Source organism: Heloderma suspectum, chromosome 13 (genome assembly GCF_057233095.1).
Source record: "Heloderma suspectum isolate Gila_16-S chromosome 13, 16-S_ref, whole genome shotgun sequence".
Lineage (NCBI taxonomy): Eukaryota > Metazoa > Chordata > Lepidosauria > Squamata > Helodermatidae > Heloderma > Heloderma suspectum.
Genome location: NC_139470.1, coordinates 24281217 through 24301816, shown reverse-complemented (window position 1 = coordinate 24301816; position 20600 = coordinate 24281217). Strand labels below are relative to the sequence as shown.

Sequence of the window (20600 nt, the reverse complement as noted above, 5' to 3'; positions counted from 1 at the left end):
GACATGGTTACCTCAAGTGGTGGGGGGTTTGTGCCATTAAGGGAAGCAGAATAGTAGATGCACAATTCAAGATTCTTGTGGCCAAAATAAGTTGAGATTTTGAAATAATGGAGATAACTATTTGGTCCAATGTATACAAAGTGCAATGTAAACAAATGTTTAATCATTTCTGTTAAAAGTTAAAATGGACTGTTCCAGTTTGAGGTGCCACCTTGTTCTCCAGCTTTTACTATCTATCTTGTTGGCAGAATTCAAACTGAGAATAAATGAAATGTTTTGCAAGACCAGCTAACAATACGTATAGGTTTATGAGTACCATAAGTGAGATGTTTGCAACTATAAGGGGTAGTGATCTTTTAAAAAACATCAATAAAATTGTCAGAAATCTATAATAGTTTATGGATTTTATGTTAGAGGGTATATATGACATTATGAATGCTTTTATCCCCGTCACTTACCCTATGCCTTCTCTTTCTCCCCCACCCCCATTGTGGGTTTTGGTAGCATTGCCCATTATTGCCAGAAAAGGCACACAGGAAGAGAGAGAGAGGCTGATATTTAGGCAAATCTGAGATGAAACCTAGGAAGTCTAATCTGCTCATTTCTTTTGCATCAAAGATGCTGATAAATCTAAGGATAAATTTGGGCTGTCCCCTCAAAAACGTTTTAACATCTTATTCATATTTTACAGGGGAAGTTATCACATAGGCCTTTGTGGTATGTTTGCCCTAAGTTTGGCTTTTAATGTTGCATTGTAGAAGGAAGTGTGCTTGAGGGAAATGAAGTGTTTCTGCCTAGCTACATACAGTGGGAATTGCAGCCGGCTGGTTATTTTTAGCATCTGGAGTTATCTCACTGCAAGCATGAGTCTTTGTGGTTGCAGATGCTTGGAGTGCATGGGGGTGGCTGTTGTGTGTTTTTTCGCCTTGCTGGTTCTCTTTGTGCCACCCAGATCTTATAAAGCAGAGAAATCACTTAGAATGGCTGGGCAAGAGTGAAGGCTTCACCTTCTTCTGCATGGTGGGTATGTTGTGGACTTTCCATGTTACTTTATATACATGTACTTTGAGCTTATTCAATGAATTATCTGTCTGAGAACAGGTAAGTCTTGTATAGCGATTGAGATTTTGGTATGATGTCTATCTTGCTTCTGTCTTCATTGCTGGGTACATAAATGTGTTGCAAGTGTAGCTACAGCTTACTTCCTAAGTAGGAAAAACGCTTTCTGCACCCAGCTCTATTTGTGTTTCAGCTTCCACTTTGACACATGGACAGGACTTCTACCTGCTTGGTTTTCTGGCATTGGAGTACAGCATTGAAGCACTTTCCTTGTTATGCATGCAGGATCTGATTTCTGTCACGGAATCTGGATTTTATAGTATCTCAGGTTTTTTTTTCATTTTAAAAACAATCAGCAAGTTACTAGCTCCCATGATTCTTTAGACATGCATTCACAGCATTCTGGCTGTTGTTGTTGAAAGGTTATAATTTTCATGTGGGCAGCACTTCTGTGTCGGGCAGTGCTGTGCCTTGCACTGCTGCCTATCCCTTCTCTCTTACCTATCTGTTTTTTTTTCTGGATTTCGTATAAGTGCAGATACTTCTGTTGCTTGTACCCACAATTTGGGCATTATGTTTCTGAACAGAGGCAGTATATCTCTGAAGACCAGATGTTGTGTACAAACAATGAGGGAGGGCTGTTGCCTTCATGCCCTGTGTGTAAACTTTCTGGAGGTATCTAGCTGGCTACTGTTGGCAACAGAATACTGACTTAAATTGACCCTTTGTCAGTAGAACTTTTATGTTCTTACGGGTCAGTTGTACTGTGTGAATAATACTCCATTAACTACAGTATCTGAATATCCCTCCCTGGGTTCAGGCAGTTGCCTGAACTATCCAAAGCTCTGTGGGGCTTCATTGTGCCACATAGAGAGGAGAAGAGGCTGCATCATTTAGTTTACAGGATGTGTATCTAGAACTTCACCTTAATCACAGTGCATCGTATATATGCATGGCATCTCTGCATGTGCTCTTGAACATTTCTGGTAAATCCAATGTAACTCCTACTTAGAGTAAACCCATTGAAATGAATGATACCTAAATTAGTCATGACTAAAGTCCCATACTTTTCGATGGGTCTAGTCTAAGTAGGACTTATGTTGGATTTTACCCTTTGTCTGTTTCTTTTAGAAAAATATTAGGTTGTGTCTGTTCCTTTTTATTGCCCTGAACATGGTTGGGGAACCTTTTTTTTTAGTCCAAGGGGTGAAATTCCAATCCGGGAAATATCTAGGAGCCACATTCCATCTAATAAGCTTCTGCATGTCTACTCAGACCTAAGCAGAATTGAATCACTCGGCAGCACTTTCAAATAGCATGCCAAATACCAAGCATCTACATGTCTACTCAGAAGCAAGCAGGACAAGCCCCAGAAGTTAGCGGTACTGAATCATTCAGCAGCTGCTCCCCCAGGCACTCCCCCTTCTCCCCAGCAGGAAAAAGCTCTTACTGTTATCCAGTCAGCAGCTGATCAGAGGGAAGAGCTTTTTCCTGCTGAGCACCAAAAAAAAGGGAGCCTTTTTCAGTGCTCAGCAGGGAAAAGCCCTTCTCTCTGATCAGCTGGTGATCAGAGATAAGAGCTTTTTCCCGCCAGGCAAGGAGGTGTGACCTGGGGAAGAAGATGACAGACCAGGTGGAAAAGCCCTGGTTCATGAGGCAGGGGTTCCCATACCTGGCCTAGTGGATCTCTACTGTGTTTTCCTGGAGAGCTTAAACACTGGCCATAGAAACTCTTCCAACCATTTTTTGTTCAGGGTTGCGAGATGCATCCTGGAACTTTTCTGTTATCTAAACTTGCAGTATAACTGAATCCACCATTCTCCTCCCTCCAGAAGGTATTAGTGATACTAAACATACTTTTTCACATGGCTGTGCTAGTGTTTAACAACCATTTGTGTTTAGGCAGTATTTAGGCAAATTTTGGAAAGACATTACTCTTGGCTACTAGCAAAGCCATTCTAAGCCAGGACACGTGGGGATATGTCGGGGTCTAAAATATCCTGAAATAATCTATATCAGGTAAATGGCAGCCATAATACTTTTCAGAATGGGGCAGCAATTGAACAGGGCCAAGGTGTGATGTGAATGAGGCCCTGCCATGTCAGTTATTAAGCATCTCAGACAAGACTATCCAATTTGACTGTTGGGAAAAACCTTTTGCTGTGGTAAACCTGAGTCTGATGTCTTATGGTGAATTTACTCTCTTTAAAAGCAGAATTCCAGGGAACTGACAGTTTTCCCTATTTGCCTATTCAAGGGGTCTCAAAACCCATCTAATGCATACAGCACCCCCTCTCTGTTAAAGCTCCTATATAGCATAACTGTGAGATGAGGTACTTCTCAGTTCCTTCAAAAGCTGAATGTATCTGGGACAGGGAAGACTGAGATTGAGAGGGCACCTGAATCCACAGGTGTTGCAAGCTATAAGTGCTGCCTTTTTATCTCTTGCTTTAAGATGCAGCGCTGTCTTGATTTTTGAAAGTAGAAGAGACAATTCTATATGTCCAGAAACTGAGCAAGATTCTCAAGTCCAGCCTCCATCCATCACTTTTGTACAAAGGTCGTTCCACTAGATTTCCATGCAGAATTGCCAGTGTGGTAGCCAGTTGTCTAGTAATATCCAGATTCATTGAGCCCAGCATCACTGGAGTGGGGATGTATAGAAATGTACAGTATGTAGCAATCAGAATAGCAAGGTTCCAAGAGGATCTGCCAACATACTTTCAAACAAAACCCAATTAGAAGTACCCATAGGAATATAGGAAGCTGCCTTATAAGTGGTACTGCTAGAGCTGGACCTTGGGATCAAAGCCCAGGGCCCCACAGCCAGAGGGTCCCCAAATGACCACCCAGGCAGTGGCAGGTGACAGGAGCAGTTGCAGAGAAGCCAGATGTTAGCCCCTGGGGTAGCATGGGATGTTGGGGTCCACCAGGGCTGACACTGCTGACTGCAGTACCCTTTATTTCTATTTGTAGAAGTACAGTTGGCTGTGGGTGGCCAGGCATGTACACAGTTGCAGATGCTCATTTTATTCCCGAGTAAATCTGTTTAGCATCAGGGCAGCAGAAGCGAGCTCCATTTTATCAATGTAGTCATGCTGATACTATGTTTTGATGGTGCTATGTTTTAAGTGAGTTTAAAGTACAAAACTACAGGGTTAAAGTACAGTGTTTATTTAGGGCACAATCCTACGGCTGCTAGACAGCATTTAGATGGCCATAGGATTGGTCGGTTTCCAGGAACCGACCTTGGAGCCCGCGCTCCAAGGTTGGTTCCTGGAGAACCACCTTCCCTCTCCCTCCCCCATCACCTCTTAGGTGGTGTGGATTGCCCCCGGTCTTCCCAGTTGGATGAGCAGAATGGAGTGGGGCAAAAGGGGGTGTTCCTGGGAGTGGGGAGTGCGGAAGTGCCAGTATGATGCTTCCTATGCATCATCCAGCCTTTCCACCCTGCGCTGCGATGTCCCAGAGCTAGATGGCTGAAATTGGCCATCTAGCCGTGAATGCAGGGCAGCTGGGACATGGAGGAGAGGATCCCCTCTGCGCTCCTCCCACCCTGCATTGGATAGGTGGTCGCCTCCAAGTTTGGAGGCGGCTGCCTCCCCACATAGGATCGCTCCCTTATTTATTTTTCCTCTAACATACCAGGAATGTAGAAGCTGTTGTAAACATGGAATGGCAGGGGCAGCGGAGAAGAGAAATGGTAGTTGCGTGCTTCACAACTGAAGTAATGCATCTAAAGCCCCTGTAAAACCATTGTCCAGGGTCTAAAATTACCTTGCCACACCACTTTGCTTTATACTGTCAGACTGTTGCTCCATCTAGCCCAGCATTGTGATCCTGATTAACAGTGGCTCTCCAGGGTTTTAGGCAGGAATTCTTCCAGTCTGGAGATGCCAGGGGATTAAACCTGGGACCTTCAGCTAAACCATTCCGTTTAGATGGGTGTCTAAATGATAGAGATGAAGGATTAGGGAAATCAAGATCCTCTTTCTGGATCGGCAGTTGTAAGTTGGCATAGGCTATGCACAGCTTTTAGTCTCCATAGGAATCTGCTCAAGAGTCTGGGGCCTCATAAAACATATAAGGCAATAGGATACATTTATTTTGATCACATTTGCCCTATCCCATAATGGTAGCTGCAGGACCTGCCATCTGCTCAGATCTATGGCAGTAGTTTGCGAAAACATGTGCAATATGATTTTCACTAAACCCTTAACAGTGGCCGGTATTCTGAAGCACTTGATTTTTATGCAGTTGCCATCTCTAAAAGGCCAATCATTATAGACTTGTTTTGTGGCAGGATGCCCCAGTTCCATTTAATCTCTCTTCCTGAGCAGGAACCAAATATTTGGATTATTTCATGCATCCTAGGTATAGAATCAGTGTGTGTCCAAGAGGCTGAGAAGAGCATCATCTGTATACAGTGTGAACTCTTCCTGCCTAAATCGAATTCCTTTTATAATCATATGCCAATCATACCAGGGCAAAGTTAAAAAGAAGCAGGGGATGGGGGCACCTTTAACTTGCATAGAAGCATGAACCAAAGTGATCTCACTAGAGACAGGGACATATAAATAATCTTTTCCCTCCAAGTCCTCCATCCTGTTGATTCATGGTTCTTTAAAGAAAAATTGTGAGCCCATGAGCAGAGATGTTTTTTTTAAAAAAAACTTTTGTACAACACCTATTATGTTTTAGGCTCTTTTAAATACATTAATGATGATGATCTTGATCCAGTCAATGCAGTGTTTATCTACTGCACCCCTCTTCTTGGAGGAGAAAAGTGAGATCTGGACCTTTACATGGTCCAACTGAGATGTCTGAGAGACAAGTCAAAACTGAACATCAGAAAGGCAAGCTGAGTTCAGTTTCCAATTGTATTGATAAGAGAACGAAGGGTAGAGTAGACCAGCAGGGTCAAGGAACCAAGGAAGAGTTTACAGGCCCGGGGAGCAAACCAGGAACAGACAAAGGCAAGGAGCAAAGTGTGCAAAGCTACATATGGTTGGTATTTTAGGGAAGATTAGGGAAGACTGACCAGTGGTAGTGGGTAGGGGTCGAGCAAGGCAAAGACTGGTTAAAGCTACTTGGGTCCTGGGAGGGCTTATAGTTTTCAACAGAAAAAAACAGTGGCTCATACTACAGGGCTCCATCCCGGGGATCCTTATTAGCAGAAATTCAGCAGCTGTGGATTTGGTTTTGCTCCCTACCTATAGCCTAGGGTAAACTACTACTCAGTTGGCTCTAGTTGTGCTGTCATTGGTCAAGGACATCATGGAATCTATTCCCCTTAGAGGCTGAATGCTTTATTTCGTCTGTGACTGTGTCTGCTTTTCTGAGCAGATGCTTCCAGAGAGCTGACTGCACTGACCCCAGGTCTCCCCGCCGACCCATCAGTTACAGTGAATTGTAAAGTTCAGCAGTGTGCATGGGTAACTCTCATTAATTCTCCGTGTCTATGTGTGTCTGCATGTATGTGTGTACACACACACACACACACGCACACAGTTTTACACTTGTCAAGAAGAAATTCCTAGCATTGTGCTCCCAGTTCTTCTGGCTATGCAAGGTTTTGCTCTTCCTCACCAATGGGTAACGCTTGGTAACATCTTGCTATTGTCTCATCCTTCATCACACACACATTGGATGTATGTCTCAGATCTGGATGGCAGCAGGTTGGAAACAAACCTCAAGGTCTTGAGCAAAGGCCTTTTCCAGCACTGCTGTCTGCGATCTCAAGGAACATCTGTGCTGTAAACCTATATTAGTTTCTTCACTAACTGCCATGACGTTTCCCAAAGAATCATGGGAATTGTAGTTTGAGGTGCTGCTGCAGCAGAACATTCCTTTTAGAGATCCCTTACCATCCCTTATATCAATACTTTTCCCAGAGTTCCTTGGGAAGGAGGGCATGACTATTAAACCAAAGTATGTGGGGCATGTATGCCCGGTACTGCAGTACTGGGGATTAATTTGATGTTGCATAGGTGACAAATATAATACTTACACAGCTGTGTGGGCATATGGGCTTTCCTTCCTAAGACAACAACATTCAGCATAAGCATGCTTCATACCAAGTTCTTTTATGATTGCTTAACTAGATCTATAGGTTTTTCTAGAGAGAAAACCTGCTAAATGAAGCTTAAAAAAAAGGCAGCTTCATTTGGCAGAGGTGGTGGTGGGAGAATTGGAGGGACAGGGACGCAGGGGTGACCACTGGGGGCTGCATAGGTAGCCCACCCCTAGTTTAGATCTTTAATTTATAGATGTGCCTGCTGTTTTCTTTATTATTTTATCTCGTTTTATTGCTTGTATTTTGAAATCTCTTTGAACTGCTCGGTTCCTTCTGGGGCTGAAGAGAGATGTGTTAAATATTGTAAATCCACAAGACTTGGTAGATGTGGTTTCTCCACACAAGATGTGGATTGGTCAAGAAAATAATTGCTATACTTGTCATTTTAAAAAGATCATAGCAACTGTTATTGAAGTATGCCCAATTCTGTCTGCAGTTCTTACACTTATGCATATGCTATTAAAATTAAGTCTGGTGGTATTGTCACAATATTTTGGGTATATAGTTGAACATAGTAATTTCCCAGCTGCTTCTCTGCAAGCACTACTTAGTCTATAAGCAAGATCCATATTGATATTAAATACTGCAAATATTTGTTTTTTCTAGGTTCCTACTTGTTTAACTCTTCACACTCCCTGCTAAGGTTGCCAGGTCTGGAACATCCCAGGCCCTGAGATTTCAGGGCCCAACCTGAGACCTAGGGACAGCCCCTGGTGATGTCACGGGGGCAGCCTCCAGTGATGTCATTAAGCATGATACATTAAGCATCAACCACAGTTGTTCAGAGCATGTAATTCAGTTAGAAGTCCTATTGAGTTCAATGGGTTTACTCCTATGTAAGTGTGCATAGGATTTCAGTCTTCATTTTACTTCTCATCCCTGGTACATGTAAAGTAATAATGCAGAAGCATCTGTCTCCAGCAGTGCCAACCACTTCCTGGATATGTATTGTTTATTTATTATTTAATTTATGTTCCACCATTCCACGATACTAATTGTCATTTTTAATTATAATTAAAAATGGCACTCAATACAGTTGAAAATAAAATACAGATTAAAAACAAAATATTAATTAAAACAGAACATAAAAACAAATACATTAAAAACAATAAAAAAACACAGCAATAAAGAGCAGCCAACCAATTAAAAACCATTTCAGCAACAGCCCAGCTTATATGCCAAAGGACTGAATAAAAATGTCTTTCTTTGAGTGCCAGACGACATTCCTATTTCTCTATTTCTATCAACCTGGGGCCTAACTAAACTTCACATGCAAAGGTATATGATGAAAATCCCTTTTTTATTATGTCGTCTAGTTTTTACAAGCTTGCAAAAGGGAACAGTATCTATCAAAAGACCATTGCCTCATATTATTATGCATTTTAAAGGAGCTAGCAAACAATGGCATTTAAGCTGCAATCTTATACACACTTATCTGGGAGTAAGTCCCATTGGCTCATTGGGGCTTATTTCTGAATAGATACGTAAAGCACAGTTTAGAAGTCAGGCAAAAAAAAATTCTAGCACCTCCTCTCAGTCTACCACTTTATTCTGCCCAATAGCTCCACATAGTAGGGATTATTATTATTATTATTATTATTAATATCGGTGGTGGTGTGCTACCCATGCAGAAAGGGCTGTACCACATGCTCCACACACACACCCCGTCTTTCTCCCAAAAGTGATCTCACCCACCCTTCCCGCTTCCTAGCTCACTTTTACCTCTCCTCCTCCACCTGCCGCCAAGCGGGCTCTCCCCAGCTCAGCTGCAGCCACCACCCATAAAACTCTCCCGCCTCCCTCAGAAGCTGGTTCTGGAGGCCACCATCTTTGCTTGGGCATGGAAACCACGCTTGCGCAGCCGCCACTGCCAAGCATGTCATGTAGCGAGCTCAGCTGATTTGCTCAGCAACTGGGCAGGCAGGAGCAAGCTCCCCGAGCAAGTGAGAGAGCAGCTGGGTGGTTGAATACAGTGGGCAGGCAGGTGGGCAGCAGCGGTGGCTCCAAGGGGGCAGAACAAAAGCAGGGCCAACGGCCAGCGTGCTCAGTCTACCTCTGGATCACCGTTGGCTGACCAGAGAACACTGTAAAAAGGGGGCGGGGGAATGCAACCAGCCCTAACCCCTCCTTCAGTCTCCCTTCCCTTTTCTGTTAACTGCACTCACTGTGATTTGTATTATGCACCAAGTATCAGACGTTTTCCCCTACCATCACCCTGATCTAGTGCATGACTCCGTGGATGGAAATGGGTTTCCACAGGCAGATCTGCTGCACTGGGTATGAGACAGCATGCTGGATTGGGGGAGAAGATCACATCCAGCAAACCCATAATCCACCTGTAACCTTATGGATCCTCAAGTTAGTTGCCCAGGCACAACTTGGTGCTATGAATCTGCAGACATAGACATATGCAATAGCTTCTGTTTGTAGTTACTGTTTTTGCTGCAACAGATTAACATGGCTGCCCTTCTGGATCCTGTTTGTAGGCATGTCTTATGGCTCAACCGCTGAAAGCTAAAGATGGTGTCTGGAAACTATACTTGCTGGGAAACCATATGTAAGCCACCCTGAGCTCCTTAATGGAGGATCAGAGTGTAAATATAATTATAGTAATAATAGGTAAGTAACTGCTAGTGAGATTTGGCTTTTCTGACCTGTGAAATTCAAGGGCTGGAAGGTTGTGGGTTTATTGCAGAAGGAGGGAAGGGGGAAATTGTTAATGCTGATACAGTAAGAGTCCCAGGACAAACTTACTAAAATGATAATGGAAGGAATCATAATATGGGACACTTCAGTCTGTGCTGATGATACTGCTTAGCCACCACACCCTTAAGGCTGAGCCAAAGAATGCAGGCTCTGGGAGAAGAAGAATGAATAAATTGCCTGTTACAGTAAGTTACTTTCCAGTTTGTATTCCTCTCTACATGTACATATGGCATTTAGCATTCTGCTCCATGCCCTGTGGGGATAGGAATAGGGTTCCAGAAGCACTGATGCTCTTATTGTCATCGTGGTACACACTTTCCCCATTAAAGAAATGGGGCTGGGTTGGCATTCTGATTCCTTTCATTTTGTTGGGGAACAGTAGGGGTTTGTCATAGCTAAGCCCCTACTCTAAGGTTTCTCTTTTTGCTTGCCTTATAATTTGTGAAGGAGTGAGGCAGAAAAATGATGAGTCATAGGAAAGATGATAAAGTAAATATGATATTGTGACCCTCTGCGTGCTGGTCATATATACTCCAGTGAGCTGGAGTATGACTAATGTGTGTGGGCATTTATTGTGGGTTTGGGAAAGCAAGCAGAGCTACCTGTATTTAGAGTTGTGCGCACAGCTCCGTGTACTAATGGATACATTGAATATCTAATGAACGTTATTCATGAGTAAAATATGCAGGCATAAAATAGTGCAGTGACAAGGAAATGCTTCCTGACTGGCCTGTGACATGTGAGAGTTAGCTCACCACATGGGTCTGATGTTCTTTGTTTCCAGCTGCTGAAAAGCATGAACATAATATTGAATATTTTACTAAAATTTTGTACAGATGTAGTTATAGTAGTTGCCATGAGAATGCTTGATAATTGTACAGGACATTTTTTCCCCTTAAAGGCTGAGCCTGTGCTTGTACAATCGGTGCATCTGTCATTAACTTGTATTAATTAAGGCAAAATAAAGCGATGACTGATAGAGCTTCTCCATGCCATTCTTTTATGTAAAGAGTGTTGCTTGTGCAAGCTTGCATGCTTGTGGATGTTTTCCTAAGGTGGGCCATGTGTCATTGATTATTTAGTACAGGGATACAGAACTGCAGGCCTAGGGGTCAAATCCGGCCCACCTGGGGCTCCAATCTGGCCCTCCTGGGTCCCCAGATGGCCCCTCCCCCTGGCCCCTCCCCCTTAACCACAATCGCAGTTGTTTGGTGGCTGCCCAGCTTTTGTGCCATTTGTCCCCACATTCTAGAAGGTTGAAATGCTTCTCCTAAGATTTAGTTACTGGCAGGAAGGAGTTTAAGCTAAAATATGCTGGCATTTTTGGAGTTTTGGCCCCATCACTTCTGCCTTTGGCCCCACCTAGCACTGGAAGGCAGTCCCCCAAAGCTTCTCGAAAGGGAATTCTGCATCCCTGGTTTAATATATTTCTTAGCTGCCTTTCAAGACAGTGGTCTTCCTAAGGCCATGTACAATATAAAAACAGTGGAGTTCAGACATATCTGCTGTCAACAGCAAACTCTGCACATTGTCGCACATAGCATGCAAGCATATCTGACCGGAGATTTTTCTCCTTTAGACAAAGATTCAGTCCCCGTCAGACTGTAGATTCTTCCAACTATTTCTTGGCAGTGGCTGGGATTTATTCTTTTTAATTTGGGCTGGCTTTTGGTGACAAGAGCTGAACTGTGTTTTGTGGGTTGGGGGGGTTATTATAATTTCAATGGCTACTTTTATAGTATAATAGTAACAGCAGGGTGGAAAAAAATCATTTAAAAATCAATAAAAATTAAAAAAATAAATTTAAATTAGATTTTAAATCCCAAAACTGCTTCTACCAGATACATTGAGCGATGCAGAAAGGAGCAATACTGGAAAGAAGAAAAGACAAAAATGTCTATGGCACAGTTCTGTTCTTTTCATCCTCATCAGGTGAGGCTGTGGATGGTGCTAGTTTGATGCCTGGCTGCAACAGTGGACTGGATGAGGGCTAATAAACTGAAACTCAATCCAACCAAGGCTGAGATGTTGTTAGTGGATTGTGCTCCTGACTGGATGCTGTTCTGGATGGGGTTGCACTCCCCCTGAAGGAACAGGTTGTGCTTCTCCTGTTATGAACTTACCTGTATCCTATGATCAACCTCTGAGGTCCTCCTCCAAGTGGCCCGTCTGAGGGAGGTTTGGAAGATGGCAACAAGGGAGAGGGCCTTTTCGATTATGGCCCCCTGTTTATGGAATGCTTTCTCAAGCAAGGCCTGCCTGACACCAACATTATCATCTTTTTGATGCCAGGTTAATACTTTACACTATTCCCAGGCGTTTGAACACATATGATGGGCTATCTAATGCATCAGTCAGATTGTTTATAGAGACGCATCTAAGGAATAATAATATATTCCCATACTTCATCCCACAAACTGTCACAGAAGCTGGACATAAGAAAGTCCCTTTTATGGGAATATTTTAAAGGCATTCCCTCCACTGCTAAAAAAAAAAAAAAAATGCAGCATGCAAAATGTACACACTGCAACAAAAAATGCAAGGCCTGGTTGTGAGAATGAAATGGTACAAATTATACTATATATAGTTGTTAAACAGCTTGGTTTAGTGGTCAGATTTGCACCATTGTTTAGGAAATAAATGAAGAAGTATCAGTAAGAAATTTGATTTAAATTGGTGATTTAAATCAGCCCTTTTTCTTCCTGATTTAACATAAGAATTTGAGAGCTGTGCTGGATTACACCAAGGGCTTATCTAGTCCAGTGCTCTGTTCATACAGTAGCCAATCATATACCTATGAAAAGCCTACAGCAGGAGATGAATACACTTCCTGCTCATGTTCCCTAGCTATGGACATACAGAGGCATACTGCCTAGGATACTGGAGGAAATATTTAGCCAACAAGGCTAGTAACCATTGATAGCCTTATTCTCCATGAATTTGTCTAACCCTCTTTTAAAGCTGTCTAAGTTGTTGGACATCACTACATCCATCCTGAATCATGCTACCTTTTTTAAAGATGAGGAAGCAAACTCTTCAGTAGTTTAAGTTGGAAATGCTTTTTTTGTAATTATATAGCTCATTTTTGTTAATAGTATGGATGCTTTACATTTTTTCTACCTTTTAAAAATACTTTTATGAGGTGCTTGGTTATTTTGTTGTTCAGTCGTTCAGTCGTGTCCAACTCTTCGTGACCCCATGGACCATAGCACGCCAGGCCTTCCTGTCCTGCGCTCTCTCCCGGAGCGTGCTCAAGTTCATATTCATTGCATCAGTGATGCTATCTAGCCATCTCATCCTCTGCCGTCCCCTTCTCCTTTTGCCTTCAGTCTTTCCCAGCATCAGGGTCTTTTCCAGAGAGTTTTCTCTTCGCATTAGGTGGCCAAAATATTTGAGCTTCAGCTTCAGTCTCTGTCCTTCCAATGAGCACTCAGGGTTGATTTCCTTGAGGATGGACTGATTTGACCTCCTTGCAGTCCAGGGAACTCATAAGAGTCTTCTTGGTTATTACAAACATACAAGATCACATGAAACCCAAAAGGTATAAGGGGATAAGTTAGGAAGGAAAAGGAGGAACTGGAGAGACATTCCTGTTTGTCCATTTGACAAGTTCCATAGTGGTAGTATGTAGTTCTGAGAAGTACATAGGCACCATTGAATTTAAAACGTAATAGTAAGAACGAAGTTGATATGAATGTAAATCTCAAGCTGTAACGGAGTCACCAGCAGGCACACCTATATCATATGACTTAACATTACTGTGCCATGACAACAACACCAGCATTTGATGGAGGTAGAAAGTTTTGTGGGGTTCTAGTTCCAAAGTGGGTCTTCTGTACAGTAAGTTCTCAACAATAGTTTTTGTGTTAGCCCCAAAATACGGTGTGAATGAAGGCCAATACAGACCGTTATTGATGGTTTTTGAGTAGGTTTCTTTTTCCACTCAAACCAAGGTGATCAAAGTGCTGAACTTTGATCATGCACATATAAAACATACTCCCTGTGGAAAAAGCAATAGATGGGTAAGATTTGTCATGAGCTGGGTCTTCAGGAATCTGGGTACATACTTGACAATCCCTACTCTCTCCCTGCTCTCTCCCTGCTTTAACACTGTGGGCAGTGAGAACAATGCAGGATTTAAAGTTCCTTAAAACATTTCAAAAAGGAAGTGGTTTTGAAAACAGTGATTTATAAAGGCCACCGTCCCTCCCATTCAGTTCACTTAAGGGGGCTTATTTTTTTTGTAAATGATGTTATCAGTGCTAGAAAAATTGTGGAAACATGTAAAACTTTCCAGAGAAATGTGTCTGTCAGTGACATCTCTTCTGTAGGGATTAATATTTTTCACACTTGACTCATCACTGAGCCTCTCTTTCTGTGTATTAACTCATTTTGTCTCTGATTTGCAGTTCAACCACAAAGTGGCTTAACAGCTGTAGATATTCCGTTAATGTTACCTCAAGCGAGTCAAGAACATGTGCATAAGAAGTAATTGGCCAGAGATCTGAGGATCTTGGTGAAAGAAGGTGTCTTGGAAAAGGATCCCAGTGTCCTTTTGCAGATATTAATAAGAACTTTGGGGGGCACGAGTCATAATGCGATGAGGCGTTACACTGCGGATGATGATTGCATCAACTTGTAATGCAGTCTTAATAGCCTGTTAATACAATCTATTTTTCCTCATTTCAGCTCAGCCTCTTGTTTGTTTTGGAGTTCAAGGGTCAAATTGAAGATTGAAAGTGCATTGAGACTGAACCTTGGGAAACATTAAAGGGGCTCATCTTTCTCTGATCATGTATTTCATTTCAGGGTTATATCATCACTGCTATGTGGAGTTCACACTTTCAAACTGTGTTGTTGGGAACACTGGGATTTCTTAGAGACCTATCAAGGATTCCTCAGTAAGAAAATTATTATTAATGGCCAAGTTTCCCTGTAAGACAGCTTGCCTTCTGATGCACAGCTGCAGGGGAGTTTACTGTGTGCTCTGTGGTGTGTGCTCAGTTCACGTGAAACTGAGGCCCAACTGGATTTCAGTGCCCTGCTCTGAAACTTATAGAAGTTCCTCATCAGAGAGATGTGGAAAAGGTTTATGAAAGAAGAGTTTGAAATCCATTGACCTAGGAGAACACAGTAGAGAACATTCAACAAGAACAAGTGGCTAAAACTCTACAGGTAGCTTTCTAACCTATAGCAGCCTCTGAAATTTGGTTGAATACTATATAGACAAGTTCTAAAACTGAGCACTGATTCCCAAAGACTTGGTGGCACTCTTGTGGCAATTATGTAAGGAGGGGTGAGTAAGTGTGTCCTCATCGTCTAAAGTTGTTAAACAGCCACATGTCTCATGCTCGTATGCTCATCTCTCAGCTGAGAGGTTCTGCCAAGGTAACCTGTGGTCTTTCTTTGCTGCGTTGTGTCCTTCTCTTTGGCAGGAAGGGCAAGGGCAGGAAGGGATATAAGGCAAGGTCTGTAGTAGATTGTGGAAAAGATCAGGAGCTGCAACACAGAAGGGAGCTTTCCACAGATACACAGTCTTTGGGTCGCCTTGGCCAGAACTCTTCCCCTCTACTGCACTCTGAATTATTTGCCCACAATACCCTGCTTCAAAGCTTTTATGCTATTCTAAGTAGCATAAGCCCCCTTATGCTGCTTACACATAAAGAGGCCTGTGTGTGTTCTACCATCTCCACCACTATCCCATCCCAGATCAAAGTTATGCATCAAGAAAATCGTATTTCTGCAACTGGAATTAATGTATGGAAATTAAATAGGTCTGCATATATTTTGTATCATCCTGAATCTGGGAGAAATTATGCAGAGTGGTGAAACCTTCCCTTCTGCTCAGTGTTCCCACCTGACACCTTTAGTTTTACTGTCCAAAATTTTTGACAGACTTTGGTAGCCAAACAGAATTTGAGCTCACCACTGATTCTAATCCTCCTTCAACTTGACATGGGGGACGGTGGGACGGGACTTCCCAATGTTACATTGGACCTTTGAGGCATTTGGAAAGCAGAGTCTTCATGCCATTTTCCCCACCTCCACATTTTAGAGTATCAATTTATTAAGATGATCATAAGAACAATAAACAATAACAGAAATGAAAGAAGGGTTATAACTAAAATGAAACAAAAACTTAGTTGTGAAAAGTAGGTATATCATATGGTATACAAAAGAATCTTCTAAACATTATGTCTCTCTTACTGTCTCTGGCCTTTGTAGAATTATAGACTCAGTATCACCAAGCATGTTTCTGGACCCTTGACTACCCACTGATGTGTTGAAGTACATCTGTGCATCCATAAGAGCTAGCAACTTTAAAAGCAAAAATCCTCAGATTCTTTGTTGTTGTTGTTCAGTCGTTCAGTTGTGTCCGACTCTTCATGACCCCATGGACCGTAGCACGCCAGGCCTTCCTGTCCTGCGCACTCTCCCGGAGTGTGCTCAGGTTCATATTCATTGCATCCGTGATGCTATCTAGCCATCTCATCCTCTGCCGTCCCCTTCTCCTTTTGCCTTCAGTCTTTCCCAGCATCAGGGTCTTTTCCAGAGAGTTTTCTCTTCGCATTAGGTGGCCAAAATATTTGAGCTTCAGCTTCAGTATCTGTCCTTCCAATGAGCACTCAGGGTTGATTTCCTTGAGGATGGACTGATTTGACCTCCTTGCAGTCCAGGGGACTCGTAAGAGTCTTCTCCAGCACCACAGTTCGAAAGCATCAATTCTTCGGCGCTCAGCCTTCCTTATAGTCCAGCTCTCACAGCCATACATTACTACTGGGAAAACCATAGCTTACTACAGAGAATTAAGGTAGTGAACAAATGGAATAGCAGATACACCTTAAAATAGATCTGTGTAGAAAGATCCAGAGCAGTAACTGGCTACTGTGGGAGTTATATTTATTACTGAAGTAAGACAATGGGTCACAAGCCCTCTATGTTCTCCCATTCCACACCACACCAGTGAATACCCATCACCTCCATGGTGAATCCTTGCTCTTTTCATCTTGCCTGTGGCAACATCTGCAAAGTTAAGAAATGGGGAAAACACATTTTATTTATGCGTTTATTACATTTTATTTATGTGATGTGCAGGTTAGAGAGAGGTGTGGCAACCCAACGATATAATTCAACATCATGTTTAATTTGTTAATCCAGTAACAAATATACTTTTTGAGGTGTTGGTTAGGGAATTATGGCAGAACTGGCAGGCCAAAGGCACAGCGAGGGTGTAACCTGAAAGGCAGGCAGTTGGTTGCAATTGCCTGCGTTCCAAATTAGCTGGTTGCCCTGTTTGCAGGGCAAGGCAAGGAGGCTAGTTTGGTAATAGGTTAGTCCTTACCAGAAAGATTAGTTGTTCTGCTTCAGGAGCCAGACCAGATCTTTAGGGCAAGGTGAAACACTGTTGGCCTCTCGCATCCCTGGCAAACTCCCGAGTAAGCTTGGGCGTGTTAGGAAGCAGGCTGCTGTACTTCTTTCTGGCCAGCTGCATCAGTGAATCCCCAAAGCAGCAGGTGATAGACTTAAGCTGTCATCATCGCTTCTTCTGGTAAACTACCACAGTAGTGCAGGGAATAAATAGTTGCAGACTGATTATCATTGTTCCCCATCCAACCCCTTGCCACTGTACAATTTGGTATTGTATGTATCTGGGCCCTGGCAACCTCCTAAGAAGAGTCCTGCTGGATCAGACCATCAGGTCCCTCATAATGGAAGTAGGACTCCAGTGGTTAACTAGGAGTGGTAAGCAACTACTGTCTTGGTCTTTAATGCATATTATATCAGCACAGTGAATTATTATATCACCAGCACAGAGAGTAGCAACTTACTGTGCTGGTAGAACAGGAAGTTTTAAATTGGACTGCTTGGGGAATGAACTGATCATGTTTTGATCTGGCTGTTAATGAACTGGGCTAATCATTGCTCTATATTTGAGACAGACTGAATAATTGGTGCTAAATGCTACATATCCTAATACTGTGGGAGTTCATGAGTGATGATTGCCAACTTTCAGAAATAAGCATCCCCTCCATGGAGTCATGGATGGAGCTGGTGGATCATGGACAGAGCCATAGACAATCTGGAATTGACTGACTGGCTCTTGATTGACTGGGATCTTCTCAAACTGGGGAGAGGTAACGAGTGGGATACCACAGGGCTCAGTCCTGGCCCCAGTGCTCTTCAACATTTTTATTAATGACTTGGAGGAGGAGTTGCAGGGAATGCTGATCAAATTTGCAGATGACATAAAATTGGTCAGGATAGCTAATACTTTGGAAGACAGAAACAAAATTCAAAGTGATCTTGATAGAGTGGGGCACTGGGCAGAAAACAACAGAATGACATTTAATAGGGATAAATGCCAAGTTCTGCACCTAGGAAAAAGAAACCAAATGCACAGTTACAAGATGGGGGAAACATGGCTCAACAACACTATAAGCGAGACGGATCTTGGAATGGTTGTCGATCACAAGCTGAATATGAGCCAACAATGTGATGTGGCTGCAAAAAAGGCAAATGCTCTTTTGGGCTGCATTAATAGAAGCATAGCTTCCAAATCCCGGGAAGACCTAGTTCCCCTCTACTCATCAGTGGTTAGGCCTCATCTGCAGTACTGTGTCCAGTTCTGGGCACCACACTTTAAGAAGGATGCAGACAAACTGGAGAGGGTTCGGAGGAGAGCAACAAAGATGATCAGGGGACTGGAAACAAAGCCCTATGAAGAGAGACTGAAAGAATTGGACATGCTTAGCCTTGAGAAGAGAAGACTGAGGGAAGATAGGATAGCGCCCTTCAAGTACTCGAACGGTTGTCCCAGAGAGGAAGGCCAGGATCTCTTCTCGATCATCCCAGAGTGCAGGACACGGAATCATGGGCTCAAGTGACAGGAAGCCAGATTCCGGCTGAACATCAAGAAAAACTTCCTGACTGTTATAGCAATACAACAATGGAACCAATTCCCTACGGAGGTAGTGGGCTCTCCCACGCTGGAGGCATTCAAGGTGAGGCTGGGTAGCCATCTGTCAGGGATGCTCTGACTTAGATTCCTGCATTGAGCAGGGGGTTGGACTTGATTGTCTTTGTAGGCCCCTTCCAACTCCACTATTCTATGATTCTTCTGATAAGGAATACTTGTTATTTGAGAGAGAACCGTACATTCTTTCAAGCTTAAAAACAAACTTTGGGGAGGGGATTGGTGTAAAAGGAATGAATTAGGCTAAAACAGAGTTGGGTAACTTGCTATCCTCACCAATAACGCCTTTATTGTAGTAGAGGCAGATGTTTGTACTCCTCAGCTAATAGCCATAGGACCTGAAATGCAACATTCTTGGGGAGGGGGTGTTGTAAAACGTGATGCTGTCAGGTGAGGCTGGTCAGTTGCAAGCAAGCCATGGCTTAATTTCAACTAGTTTTTTTTCCTTTTGTCACAGGTAAAACTGCAGGACACTTTCTGTAAGTGGCAGTGCAGCTAGAATGTTCTTGTAGGGCTTCAAAGGAGAGTACCTTCAGTTCAGGGAGAATGGATGAAGGCATTTCTTTCTCCTCAGAAAGTTAGGTTGGGAGTGTGTGTAGGGGGAGTGGGGAACCAGCAATTTCTGCCAATAGTGATCTTTAACTGCCTGTATGTGAAGTCTGGAGAAAGAATATATCCTTAGGGCATGCCCAAATAGCCAGGACTGACCGTAGGTGGTGGAGGTGGAATCCAAATTAAATTTTCCCTGTGCTAATTAACATAAATGCTACAGTGCTTTTCCCCCATTCCCTTTCATTTCTGGGTCAAACGAGATGCAAATTTTAGCACGTAGTATGGCACTGCATAGCTGTTTTTTGTTTAACAAATAGCAGGGCGGGGGGCTCAGATCAGGGCTATGACATAAGGGAGGGATTTTTAAAACCCTTTCCTCCAGAGTTGTCCCGATGAGAATCAGGGACCCCACACACCTGCTGTTCTCAATAGGAGGGAAGCTCCTGTGAAGCAGCCACATGAGTGTGGGTGGCTGATTCTGATCAGGACTTCTGTGCGGGCAAAGGGTTAAAGCTGCCCTTCACCCATGGCACAGTCCTGATCTGGGTTGGGCCCACCCTGTACCACTTATTTCTTAAATAGTGATTCAACGCCATGCCAAAACAGTGATGCCTAGTTGGGCAGTCAGTGGGGCCTCTGCAGGAGAACGTCCTAGGGGATTGTGCCCACATAGGCAGATGCTCCTCCCCCTGTGCTGTTCTTAGTGGCACCCAAAAGCATCTGCCTGGGGTAGCCACCTCACCCACCTTGTTTTCTGGTAGGGCCAGCTTTGTAGGGACCTACTAAGGATCTTCCTCATGAGCATTTACAAATGCAGCTGTCCCTGTGCCTCTTTGGGGTGAGTGTGCTGCTAGATCTCTTCCTCTCATGTTATACTGATGTGTAACAAGTCCCACTACTTGTTCCTGATCTTCTTGTTTTAGATCTTACAGTCCTACTTAAGGTGTCTCCAAACAACTAGGCAGTCACTCACTATTGGGGGATATAGTTTGCATTTTGAAAGATAGTGATTGGCCCAAGAGCCAATCTTGGGGATTTAACCCTAGGTCTCCCCCCGTCCTAGTCCAGCACTCAAACCACTGCATCACACTGTGGCTGTGTTGTAGAGCATTGAGAAGCCCACACTTCCGATTGAACTTTGAAGACGGGGATGTCTAGCAAGCTGAATGGTTGCACATTCTAACTCTGTATGGGCATCGACACCATATGCCATATCCTCCATTGGGGACACCC

At 43.2% G+C, this 20600-nt stretch overlaps 1 protein-coding gene across 3 annotated transcripts in view; it reads left to right on the top strand.

The window, feature by feature from the left end:
* TAOK3 (TAO kinase 3) overlaps positions 1-20600 on the top strand; it is a 143448-nt gene that overhangs the window by 14011 nt on the left and 108837 nt on the right. Inside the window, exon 1 of one of the 3 annotated variants that reach the window (XM_084820466.1) lies at positions 938-1020. The exons of the other annotated variants lie outside the window; for them this stretch is intronic. The gene's annotated coding sequence lies outside the window, so the exon portion shown is untranslated. Of the gene's footprint in view, positions 1-937; positions 1021-20600 lie in introns of those variants that run through there. 3 annotated transcript variants of the gene reach the window in all.